Here is a 12,115-nt window from a genome sequence, read left to right as displayed (position 1 = left end):
TTTGTAGGCATGTTTCGGTATGGTAACTACGAAGCTTAAGGGAGGGAATTGTTTCTAACGCGTGTGAGGGACAATATCGTGAGCTTCCAGCCCCGGGCTTAAGCCCAGTTCTCTCCGCGGTTACCTATAGTCTCTGTCCTCTCCACTTGAATCACGCGCTATTGCCCGTCAAGTGGGCGTGGCCTATGTGACGTTTTAGCCTCGGCTTCCTCACTTGTCTGAGGTGCTGCCTTCTGTGGATGGAGTAGCTATTGCAGCCTTCAGTAAGGTCCTGCTCCCCTTGTGGCTATGTACAGTATTTACGGCTTATATGTTCGGTCCTGCTTCCTAATGGCTATGTGGGGGCAGCTTATGTGCTTAAAATACGTAACAGGTCCATCTGCAGGCTTGGGCGTTTCCGTCATTACACAAGAACGCCCTTTAGGCGTTCATGGTAGCGTTTCATCGACCAATCACGAGGTGTTTCAAAAGGCATACTGGGTTTCGCAAGGCATACTGCGAAGCACAGTCGCAAGGCATACTATGCTTTCCTTCCTTAATGGCAATTTTACCTCTCTCATTAGATTTAGCAATCATGGAGCCCCCACTTGGCTAACGTTAGTTCTATGCTACCCGTACTTACTACTAGATCTTATTTTGAAACTTGTGTTTGAGAAAATCTAACTAGCGAATGTTCCGGAATAGGGATGGGCATGATTAATCAACGCTAATGCAGTGTTCAATTAAACATTTTACCACACGGGGGCAATATTTAAATTTGCGGCTCCTCCCCCGAAATATACATCCCGCTTCGAACGGTGAACTCTTTACGCCTAGCAGCTATAAAAAGCTATAAAAACTATAAAAACCAAAAAATTACTATTAATGCAGGCTATGGGGAAAATGCGCCGACTTTGGGTACGAAAAGTACGAAAAGTGTACATCGCCACGCACTTCGCGATTTGACCGTTTTCAGTACACTTATTTTCGCCCGATCTGAATCGGAACGGCCTACGTACTCAAACTTAGACTAGTAAGTACGGATAGTATGGATATTGGAACACGGCGATGTAATCATGAAGCGGACGAGGCCACGGCGAGGTCTGGTGTGGGACCATTATGATTTAAAAAATGACTTATTGGGGAGCACTTTAGCCCTACCACTCAAGGCAAGGTTAGCATCAAAGCAGAAATAAAGAACTTTCTGAGCCCCTGGATTGTGGAAAGTTGTTCCCCCGCCTTGCCAAGTTAGCACGGAGGTATTTGTGCATTAAGGCGTCGGCAACGTCGGTCCCCTCAGAGCGGGTGTTTTTGGCGGCTGGACTGACGGTCACCAGGCTGCGGCCGCGTCTGACCCCAGAGCATGTCAACATGCTCATCTTTCTGTACAAAAATCCGTAGACTGGTTGGTTAAGTTATAACATGATTGTTTTTTTGATATTATTATTGTTATTATTTTGGGAAGAAACTAGGGTTGTGTTTATTTTTAATTATGTTTATGAGCACCGGCTTCGAGCTGCATGCTCCGTTGCTAAGAGCAGAGTAGCGCATAACTATTGAACGGATCTGGTTTAACTGAGTTGTTCATCGATAATAAAGATCCCAATGAGGAAAACACGTTGCATTTGTATTTTCATTTCATTTTGAACATAATTTTTCTTTTTAATTTTAATGTAAAATATTAACGATTAATCGACTAATCGATCGTTAATTCTCCCGACGATCGACTAAGACAACTTAATCGAATGCCCATCCCTATTCCGGATGTTGACAGCCGTGCGAAGAAGAAGGGATTCGGGGTCATTGACCGGAAAAAAATGAGGAGTACCGAAAATTCAAAATGTCCCCGGTCAGAATGACCAATGGAAATAATTCTCTGCACAATTTGAATTATGTTTAAATATGCTACAGTGGTCATTTGTTTAGCCAATTCATGTTAAACAATGAGGGTTTTGATTGACCCGACCCGGCCCGCCGATATTTCCCACCACTATCCTCGAGCCGGGTCGGGCCGCCGGGCCTTTGGTTGAGCGTTTGTGTTTTTTTGGTTTTTGTTATCATTGCTTTATTGGCCTAATCTGAGGAGAAATCTATGCCATAAACAGAAATATTATAGGCTTTTATAACACTGGTCATCTCAATGCCGTGGAACGCTCCGTTCACTTGCATGGGTAGTAGTCCGGTCACTTGTCAACCCCAGCGTCTTCGGTTGCTAAGCGACATCAACGTCTTTGGCTGACTATTTCACTGCTCATCATCACTACGAATGCTGGTAACGAATGAATTGTAAAAAGACACAACATGTGAATTTATTATCCAAATAAGATTTGAAAAGCTTTTGAAGTTTATTTACAATGCTATTTACATGGTTTCGGAGTAGTACACTTTGACATTTTAATACAGTTCAGCGAGAAAGGCGATGAAGAATAAGAAGGGGGCGTTCCAGTCTGCGTAAACGGGAACCCCCACCACACGAGAACGCCCATTTGTGTCTGCAGTGGGATGATATTGCATCTAGTTGCACCTCACCCAGCCAAGTAGGTCTATCTGCAGCCGGAGCCATATGCCAACATTGCTCGTGTCAAACACGCCCACCGGCCAAACATGCCCATTGCTCGTTCTATGGTGGCCATCATGGGGGAAAACAATAAACAGTGCCACAGCGCTCCATTCACTTTGCACAGCGCTCCATTGACTTTGTATAGAATGCAAACAAACTTAATAAAAACGTAATAAAACATGCCTTTCATAAATACACGTTACTGTCTTTAAACAGAGCTCCATTCACTTTGTATAGAATGCAAACAAACTTAATAAAAACATAATAAAACATGCCTTTCACAAATACACGTTACTGTGTTTAGAGCCACGACTCATGTCTGTCTATACGAGCTGTTTGTGTTAAAAAATAATCCATCCATTGACATCTAAAATGTCCACTGTCTGTCTCAGTGATGGATTAAAAACGTGACTCGTTGAGACCATGGACCTATTTAGACCTGCTGCAAACGGTACCGACCCCGAAGTCCCTTCCCATGAATGGACCTGAATCCCTGCCCCATACCCAAATACCTCTACTACACATATAGGGGTCTCAAAGTTTTCTTCCACTTTTGTCATGTAGGCTACTGATCCTGGTGCCTCTCTTCTTATCCACCGTTTCCTTCGTAAGGGATCACAGCCTTTTCTTAGGTTTACAAACCGTTTTAACATTTGAATAACTTTTATTGAGTGTGCAGCTTAACGCACAACAGCTTTTAGGAATGTTGTGACTGGTTGTGGATCAACCTGGATCATGAACTCAGACACAAAGAGCATCTCCTCTCCTTCTCCTTAAGGAAAGCCACATAGCCTCTGTTAAATCTGTTAAAAGCATGTTTTTCTTAATTTTGTAAGCTTTGTAAAAATCTCATGCTTAAGACATTTCAGACTATTTCTATCTAGAAAAGAAATAAAAGTAAACCAGTGGCAACAGAGAATCAGTACTTGGAACCTTATTATTGTATTGAAAAGCTCCCAATAAATCCAAAAATGTGTGTGTCGTAAACCCCAACTCGAACATTGTGATGATACTATTATTGGCTAAAGGGGAAGACAGCAGATTGCACTAGAGACTTAACATGCAGTGGCATCATGTTCTCACCTCCAAATATTGGCATAAACCTTAGAATATAAAAAGCTCAGTATTTTAATTATTAAAGCCTGTACCAATAAATGACTTAATGGTTGGTTAAACGAGAGATGTGTCTTCTTTGAAGCTGAAGACATCTTTGTCCATGGTAACTCCACTGCCCTAAATGGATACAAATTCACATAAGTACAGCTCTGATGGTGGATATTGTCTTTGTATGCAATTAACTTTATACTAACCATTTCCTTAGAAGGAAAGCTGTAAGCCCTTTTATTGTAAGCATGGTCCTCGTCAGAGTCCAATGGCATCTGTAAACCAAACATCATTATTGCGCCATCATGTTTAATATGCAAAGGTTTACCACTTGAAAAAGCGATCCAGGTTGGATTCAGAATGACACAGTACCAAACTAAACCTACTGCAGGAGCCATAAAGATACATGAAGTACTTAGCACTGACCACTGTGCAGCTTGAAAGTGTCCTTTTTTGTTTCGTTTTCCTGAAGACAGGTTAGGGTTAGGGTTAGGGTTAGGTGTTGCTTCAGGGTGGATTTTCCTTCCTCAGTAAAGTGGGCGAACTTCCTCCCATACCTGCAATTAAAACACGCATTACATTTATTACCAGGTCTTATCCCAAATTCCACTTGATACATAAATAAATACATATTATGTTTGTAGCACCGCAGCATACCCTTCCAGCCCAAGGTTTTCCACCAGGACAACAAACCACCACCGTCTCAGGAAAGACATGTCATGTCCTCATCCAACTTCACTGGCTCCCAGTACACTATCGCATCCAATACAAAACCCTACTCCTCACCTACAAAGCTCTCCACAACCTAGCCCCCAGTTACCTCTGCGACCTCCTCCAAGAATACACTCCCTCCCGCTCCCTCCGCTCAACCTCTGCTGGACTACAATGTATCCCCTGTTGGGAAAAACGGTCTGTCTAGCTACTGGACCAGATAAAATGAGACGGAGAGGTAATAAAGTCTATCGGCACGAGGACCTTGGATTTATTAAGTAAAGTGGCAACGGTTATACAGAGTCATAAAGCGTGAGAAATCGAATATGTCTAAGTCCCTAATCAGCGCTGATGGTTCGTCTGGAGCTTCGCCTCCGTGGAAGGTCTGCTTCAGAAGAAGGTGAAGAGTCCCTGTGTGGTGCAGTCTTATGCTGTATCCTCCTCTCGATGAGGTGTGTGCGTTTGAGGTGTGTGCGGTTCTGTGTGTTTTGGCTCCCAGGCCCTGAGAGAGCTTCGTAACGGGGAGAGTTCCTCGTGTCTCGGTGTGATAAATTAAAACGGGGGAGTGCCCCCCGAAGTGTCTCGTGTCACGTGTGTGATAATTTAATGTGGCTCTCAGGCCCCTGGTGTGGGCAGAGGTATCTCTTGGTTCCTCCTAACGGGGAAGAGCTCTCAAAATGTCTCCTGTGTGATAAATTAATGTGGCTCTCCCGTTCTGGAGATGATACTGGTGCATTGTCTGAGTGTCCACCATCTGCCTGCCTGGGAGATGGGGCCTTCAGCTCCGGCCTTGACCTGACTATATATTATCATGTTTGTGTTATGTGTTCGTTGGGTTTAGAGCAAGAGTCGACTATATATTAATGTGCCTGCCATGTGATGTGCTCATCAGGTTATTTTTCCCAACATATCCCCCTCAAGTCGTCGCAAAACGACTTTTACTCATCTGGGTTACGAGGGATAGGACTCCAGCACGGGACTACCATTATAACACCATTAGAAATAACAGAAAGAAGGCAAAATGATCATAAAAACAAACAACCATGAGCATGGGACTAAAACAACTCGCTGGACCGGGTGTATGGGGAACCACGTGGGAGAAACGCTACCCATGCGTCAGACATGGGTATGCCATACACACCCCACCTAGGGGGTGGCATCCACCCCGGCCTTACATCGCGAGCAGACAATACCAACAATACTGGCAGCAGATGATACACAACAAAACCAACACCAAACCATAACAACAACAAAATGCAACAACAAAACTAACAGTAAACAATAACGATATAAACCAAAATGCAACAATCACACAAACACTACACAATAACAATCACAGGAAAGAAATGCAACCCTGAAACGTGTCCCTAAATAATAATAATAATATCAGAAAGATATGAGGTAAACAACGAATGGCAATCCCCCTCAACCCATCCCTAGATGACCGCACACTAAGGATGTGAGGAGGAGTTAACTGGTCGTGTAACAATAAGCAATCACACGCATGGGGTATTCAGGGTAGGCCCGGGGCACGGGAACAACTGAAACCACGGAATAGTCCTGAGCGTCATCACGGGCAGGTGGACGCAAGGCGCCACCTGAGCATTAGACCCTTTTATTCAACTGCGCTCAGGACCTCATCTGATAAACGGGCAATCAAGGCCCCTGGAATCTCGCCCGTGTGTATCCCCGAGCTCCATCTAGTGGGACAGCGATATAAACAACAACATTTGCGTTCCCGGCGTCGGTTGCGTAGACGCGGGCATAGATATGGGAGCGGCTAAAAACAGTGAAGCGTACAGAAGCGAATACAGCCAGGGGCGCCCTCAAGCCTTAAGGGAACGGGCCGAAGCCCCTGGTACCGGAACGCAGATCCCTGGTCCGGGCGACGTGGGTGCATCAGGTGGGAGGGGGGTGGTGCCGTTGGCGGGGACGGGAATGGGGCAGCCCACCATGTTCTCCAGCCGGATCAGGTCGGGCCCCTCTGGCGGTCCCGCGTCCAAACTCTCCGGTATATACTCGATCCCCAGGTAAGCTTGGATGGCACCTGCTGCACCTGTAGCGCCCATCGCTCATTGGGCTCTCCATCCATCCTGTGAAGGGGTCATTAATGCCGGAGCTCTCTGCCAAATCTAATCTGAGGGACTGTAACCCTGCCAGCACCCTGGCCACCGACCCATCCGGTGCGAAATCTGATTGCATCATCCTTGGGTGGTTGGTCAGCTCCGGGCGTGTCTGCATCTGGCTCCTCCTCTGGCCCTGGAACTTCGTGTTTCTCTTGCTGGAATTACAAACTTATGTACAACAGTTAGATGTTCAAACATATTTTCCTTAATTCTATTTCTAATTACTCTAATGGAAGTCCCTTTTGGGACCCTTGAATGTTAGGTGAATGCATGGGTCGACCCTTAAGCATTTCATGCGGGGTTAGATGCGTCGTTCTGTTAGTTTTCATGCGATAACTCATTAGTGCCAGTGGTAGTGCATCAATTCAATTTAGTGCTTGCACAAATGTTGTTAATTTTTGTCTTGAGCGTCCCATTCCTCTCTCCACCATACCTTGTGGTTTGAGGAATGTAGACACAGCCTAATCTTTGTTTGACATGCAGATGTTAAATCACTTGTTTGAGTGTTTTCTGAATAAACGCTGCCCTATTGCCTGAGCTAATTTGTGACGGAATTCCAAACCTTGGCATGACTTCTCTAGTCAGAACCTTGATTACCGTAACCGCATTTTGGTCTTCTGATGGGACTGCTTCTACCCATCTGTTGAACACTGTTTTTTCAAATATTTCACACTCATTTAGCTGGATGTCAATCATTGTTTGCAAGTATGGTGAAGAAAAACCTTGTTTTCTAATTATTATTATTATTATTATATTATTTTTTTTATATATATATATATATTTTTTTAAATTCTCCTCAATATCCCCCCCCTTGGGCAATGGTCAAAACCATGCACATTAAATGATAAGCAAATCTAAGAACGCCGTTGGTGCAACCAACGTCGAAACGTCTAACCTTAACCATCAGCAAACTAAAACCAATCTTTTGGGAAGGGAAATCGAAACCAGTATGTCCAAAACCAAAGCCCAATATGGGTGGGTTTACCATCAGCCGCCGGAGACCACGCTGTTCCAAAGTTATGCACTAAACCGAAAAAACGTACATGCGTTAGTGGCCTTCTATACCACAAAGGTAAAATAAAATAAAACGCGACATACCCCGTTCCAAGACCACCTCTGCTGCCAGAGCTGACATATCTGACTCCTGTTCCTCCTCCACCCTACACTTCCTATGATTGTTGCAGCTCGTGACTTCATGATCAAGTAAGCCAGTGTCCACAGCGACTCTGCCAAGTAATCGTGACTGTGCCTGCCTTAGGTCGTCCCGGGTGTCAAGGTGGGATCTTACCCGTCGTTGGCTAACCAGCCTTCCATACTGGCTCGCTGCAGGATGCCATACTTGGGATACAATCAATCCCCACCTATATGGTGGTATAGATCGCAAAGTGGAGGGATGGAGACAGAGTCTTCAGCCCCATCTGCCCTATGCAGCCAAGTGTGTGTGCGTAATGAATACACCTCAGGGAAACTATAAAACAAAAAGTCATTTATCAGAGTTACAATTATTAAAGTGTTGCAGCAGCAGTAGTGGCATTTGAAAGGTAAACCCACTACTTCCGAATCCAAATTGACAACATAGCATGTAGGACCCCTTCCCAGCAGATGTGGCTTCAATCCACCTGTCATCCTTGACCAAAGAGATACACCCCATATTTTAATAGGTGTAGTCCTACTTGTACAGTTTATCAAGATTACTTTATTTTATTTTATTATTATTCTCCTTCTTTATCATATCCATATTTATTCAATTATTCTTTCCTGTGTGAAAATAATATGAATCACTTAGTTAATAGCAACACCTTCTTTCGTCCAATTGCATTAGATTATCATCACTGTTGTCCTATTAAAGTATCAACGTTATTCTCCTTATAACCTCCTCATGAACTTTGATGTTCTTCATCCTGAATGGTAACTGTGTCAGGATGTTCATCATCCTGAATAAAAAACAAAACTAAAACTAAACTTAAAGAAAAACAAATTAGCCATAATGTGAATATCCGCTGCGTGTCTCCCTGTGACTCTCTCCCTCCTTCGGGAGAACACGCTCTCTCTCCCTCCTCAGTACGGGGTGCTGTTTGGTGCAAGACAACAGATAAGGGTGGAATGTGGCTTCTCTCTCTCTGCGTGTCTCCCTCCCACGTTGGGTGCGGCCATAACGCCTTGAAAGCGAGTGTGCTCTGGGGGCTGGGTGTGAGAGAAACCATGGGTAGTTCCTTTTCTCGGCCAGCAGAGGGGTTGTTCAGGTGAAACCTATGGACAGAGACTACAAGGAACTTCAAACATGGCAGACAGGGAACTACAAATTTATCAAAGCCTGAAAACTCAACAGAGCTCTACCTGCATTCCTTTGATATGTGGTATTTTATGGCGTATGGCCACCACACGCTTTCAGTTGAACGCACTCTATTTCCTTTCTCTGTACTGTGTGTTAGTGTGTCTCTCTGTACTGCCTGAATGGTGTAGGTCGACAAATGGGGGGGGAAATGTGTTCTCTCTCTCTCACCCTTCCTCGCTCCCCTTAGGGTCAAGCAGCAGCTAGGACCGTTAACAGATAAGCCTGGAATGCAACATCCTCAACTCTCCATCATGGAACAAGGCCTAATAACTATCTCTCACACACAAAAAGATCCTTCTGTCCCTTCATTCACAAATAACTTTTCACTTTATTATATATAACTTAATACTGCTCCCCCTTTCCAAATTTCTATATACACAAAACTACGAAGCTGACCACCGAAATTGGTACAGGCCTCGTCAGGCCGAACCAAAACACCCTCACAGGTTCTAACTTCCATACAATTCTAGGGAGGGGAACTACAACATGAGGTGGAGTAGAGGACTTCAAATATGGTGGACGGGGACCTCAAATGGGAGGACTACACATATGGGAAAGGGGATTACACTCTGGGCCTGAAAACCATACAGAGTCCCTTCTCGTGGTCCTGAAACAGCCGTTCATTGTTAGAAAAACACGCACTCTATCGCTACCTCCAACTGTCTAGAGGGAAAATGGTCCCTCTCGATCGTCCTTCGACTTTAGCTCTCCTTGCTATCTCTCCTTGCTATCTCTCTCGCTCCCTCTCACACAAACACACACACACACACACCTAAACAGACCTTTCTCATTCTGTCTCCTCCAAACGCACACACAGAAACATCACCTCTTGCGTACACGCGCACAGAGACGCACACAGCCTTTCTCACTCTGTCTCCTCTAAACGCACACACAGAGACATATCAACAGACTTCTCGTTCTGTCTCCCGCAGACGCACACACGTAGTTTATCTATGCGACAGGTCCAGTAGTAATTCAAAGAAACACAGTAAAAGAGATATCACTTATCCTTGTCAACTTATCTAGGTCTAGTTTTTAACGGGTCCAACAGTAAATGGAAGCAACGCCGTAAAAGGTTATTTGTCATTTGTCAATTTATCTAAGTCCGCAGGTTAAGCCATAGACCGAAGCAATACGTCAGAGAGACATTATTCATTATTATCAATCTATCTATTCTTTCCTTTACCCGTTTTAACGGGTCAAGATAGAGCGGGCCACGCATACACACCCACTGATTCACTCACAGATTCCCTCTTTCTCGCAGACGCACACAGAAACATATCAACAGACTTCTCATTCTGTGTCCCGCGCCCACAATCATCAGACACGGCAAAATAGCGTTGAGCACAACAAAGCAAGCAAGCGCTGCACACATAGCCGGGTTATCATTAATTGATTTATTTCTATATTTAGCCGGCCCACAAATACGCTTGTTCTCTGTCTTTCTCTCTCTCTGGGCCTCTCACACACACACACACACACACACACACACACACACACACACACACACACACACACAGTCTCTCCGTCTCAACCTCTCTGGGCCTTTTACACACACACACAGTCTCTCCGTCTCTCTCTCTCACGCATACACACACACACACACACACACAGTCTCTCCGTCTCACTCGTGCCCCAGGCATACGGTTCCCTCTGCAAAGGGACTCTAACCTTCTTACCACATAGAATTATTTAATACACATTTATTACTTGGCCATCGGTAGTCTTGTATCACTATGACCGATTCTTATAGGCCCTAGTTTTTTCTTTCTTCTCATTCCCTCTGGATTCCACCCGCGGTCCAGGCATCCCTCCGGGTCCACTCTTGGCCCAGGCATTTATCACTAGGCCATCGGTAGTCTTGTATCACTATGACCGATTATTATAGGCCCTAGTGTTCTTCTTCTCATTCCCTCTGGATTCCACCCGCGGTCCAGGCATCCCTCCGGGTCCACTCTTGGCCCAGGCATTTATCACTAGGCCATCGGTAGTCTTGTATCACTATGACCGATTATTATAGGCCCTAGTGTTTTTCTTCTCATTCCCTCTGGATTCCACCCGCGGTCCAGGCATCCCTCCGGGTCCACTCTTGGCCCAGGCATTTATCACTAGGCCATCGGTAGTCTTGTATCACTATGACCGATTATTATAGGCCCTATGGTCTCGAGGGTATTCTTTCACCATGCAACGAGCCGATATTCGATGTGTCACGCGTTCAGGGTCAATCGGATTTAGGGGGAAATACTGGGATGCAGTCCTATTCGTCCCCACGAGATATCCCGTAGCGAACCGCTCTCACAGTCTCACCTCCTAATGTGATTCCTATATAACTATGCAGAGTTTGGATTTTATCAACAGGTTCTGCCTACCTTTTGTTGGGCGCGCGCGAGGTGAGACTGCAGGAATCGGTCCGGTGCTCCGGGGTCCCGAGGTCGTGCCGCTCTCCGTCTCTCGTTTCCCAGTTGCGTGTTCAATTCAGAAAAAATCACGTCGTGGGTCACCAAATTGTTGGGAAAAACGGTCTGTCTAGCTACTGGACCAGATAAAATGAGACGGAGAGGTAATAAAGTCTATCGGCACGAGGACCTTGGATTTATTAAGTAAAGTGGCAACGGTTATACAGAGTCATAAAGCGTGAGAAATCGAATATGTCTAAGTCCCTAATCAGCGCTGATGGTTCGTCTGGAGCTTCGCCTCCGTGGAAGGTCTGCTTCAGAAGAAGGTGAAGAGTCCCTGTGTGGTGCAGTCTTATGCTGTATCCTCCTCTCGATGAGGTGTGTGCGTTTGAGGTGTGTGCGGTTCTGTGTGTTTTGGCTCCCAGGCCCTGAGAGAGCTTCGTAACGGGGAGAGTTCCTCGTGTCTCGGTGTGATAAATTAAAACGGGGGAGTGCCCCCCGAAGTGTCTCGTGTCACGTGTGTGATAATTTAATGTGGCTCTCAGGCCCCTGGTGTGGGCAGAGGTATCTCTTGGTTCCTCCTAACGGGGAAGAGCTCTCAAAATGTCTCCTGTGTGATAAATTAATGTGGCTCTCCCGTTCTGGAGATGATACTGGTGCATTGTCTGAGTGTCCACCATCTGCCTGCCTGGGAGATGGGGCCTTCAGCTCCGGCCTTGACCTGACTATATATTATCATGTTTGTGTTATGTGTTCGTTGGGTTTAGAGCAAGAGTCGACTATATATTAATGTGCCTGCCATGTGATGTGCTCATCAGGTTATTTTTCCCAACACCCCACATCACAACTCATTACAATGGGTGCCCGGTCATTCAGCTGTTCAGCACCCAGGCTCTGGAACTCC

At 45.4% G+C, this 12,115-nt stretch overlaps 1 long non-coding RNA gene across 1 annotated transcript; it reads right to left on the bottom strand.

The window, feature by feature from the left end:
* Window positions 1-3,661: 3,661 nt before the first annotated feature.
* Window positions 3,662-4,201, bottom strand: LOC132449840 (uncharacterized). The gene is made up of 3 exons (XR_009523680.1): window positions 4,070-4,201; window positions 3,850-3,918; window positions 3,662-3,772 (listed from the first exon to the last, which is right to left on the bottom strand). It is a non-coding gene; the product is annotated as an uncharacterized LOC132449840 (long non-coding RNA).
* Window positions 4,202-12,115: the final 7,914 nt, after the last annotated feature.

Source organism: Gadus macrocephalus, chromosome 2 (assembly GCF_031168955.1).
Source record: "Gadus macrocephalus chromosome 2, ASM3116895v1".
In the NCBI taxonomy this organism is placed as follows: Eukaryota; Metazoa; Chordata; class Actinopteri; order Gadiformes; family Gadidae; genus Gadus; species Gadus macrocephalus.
This window is presented reverse-complemented; position numbering and strand designations above follow the sequence as displayed.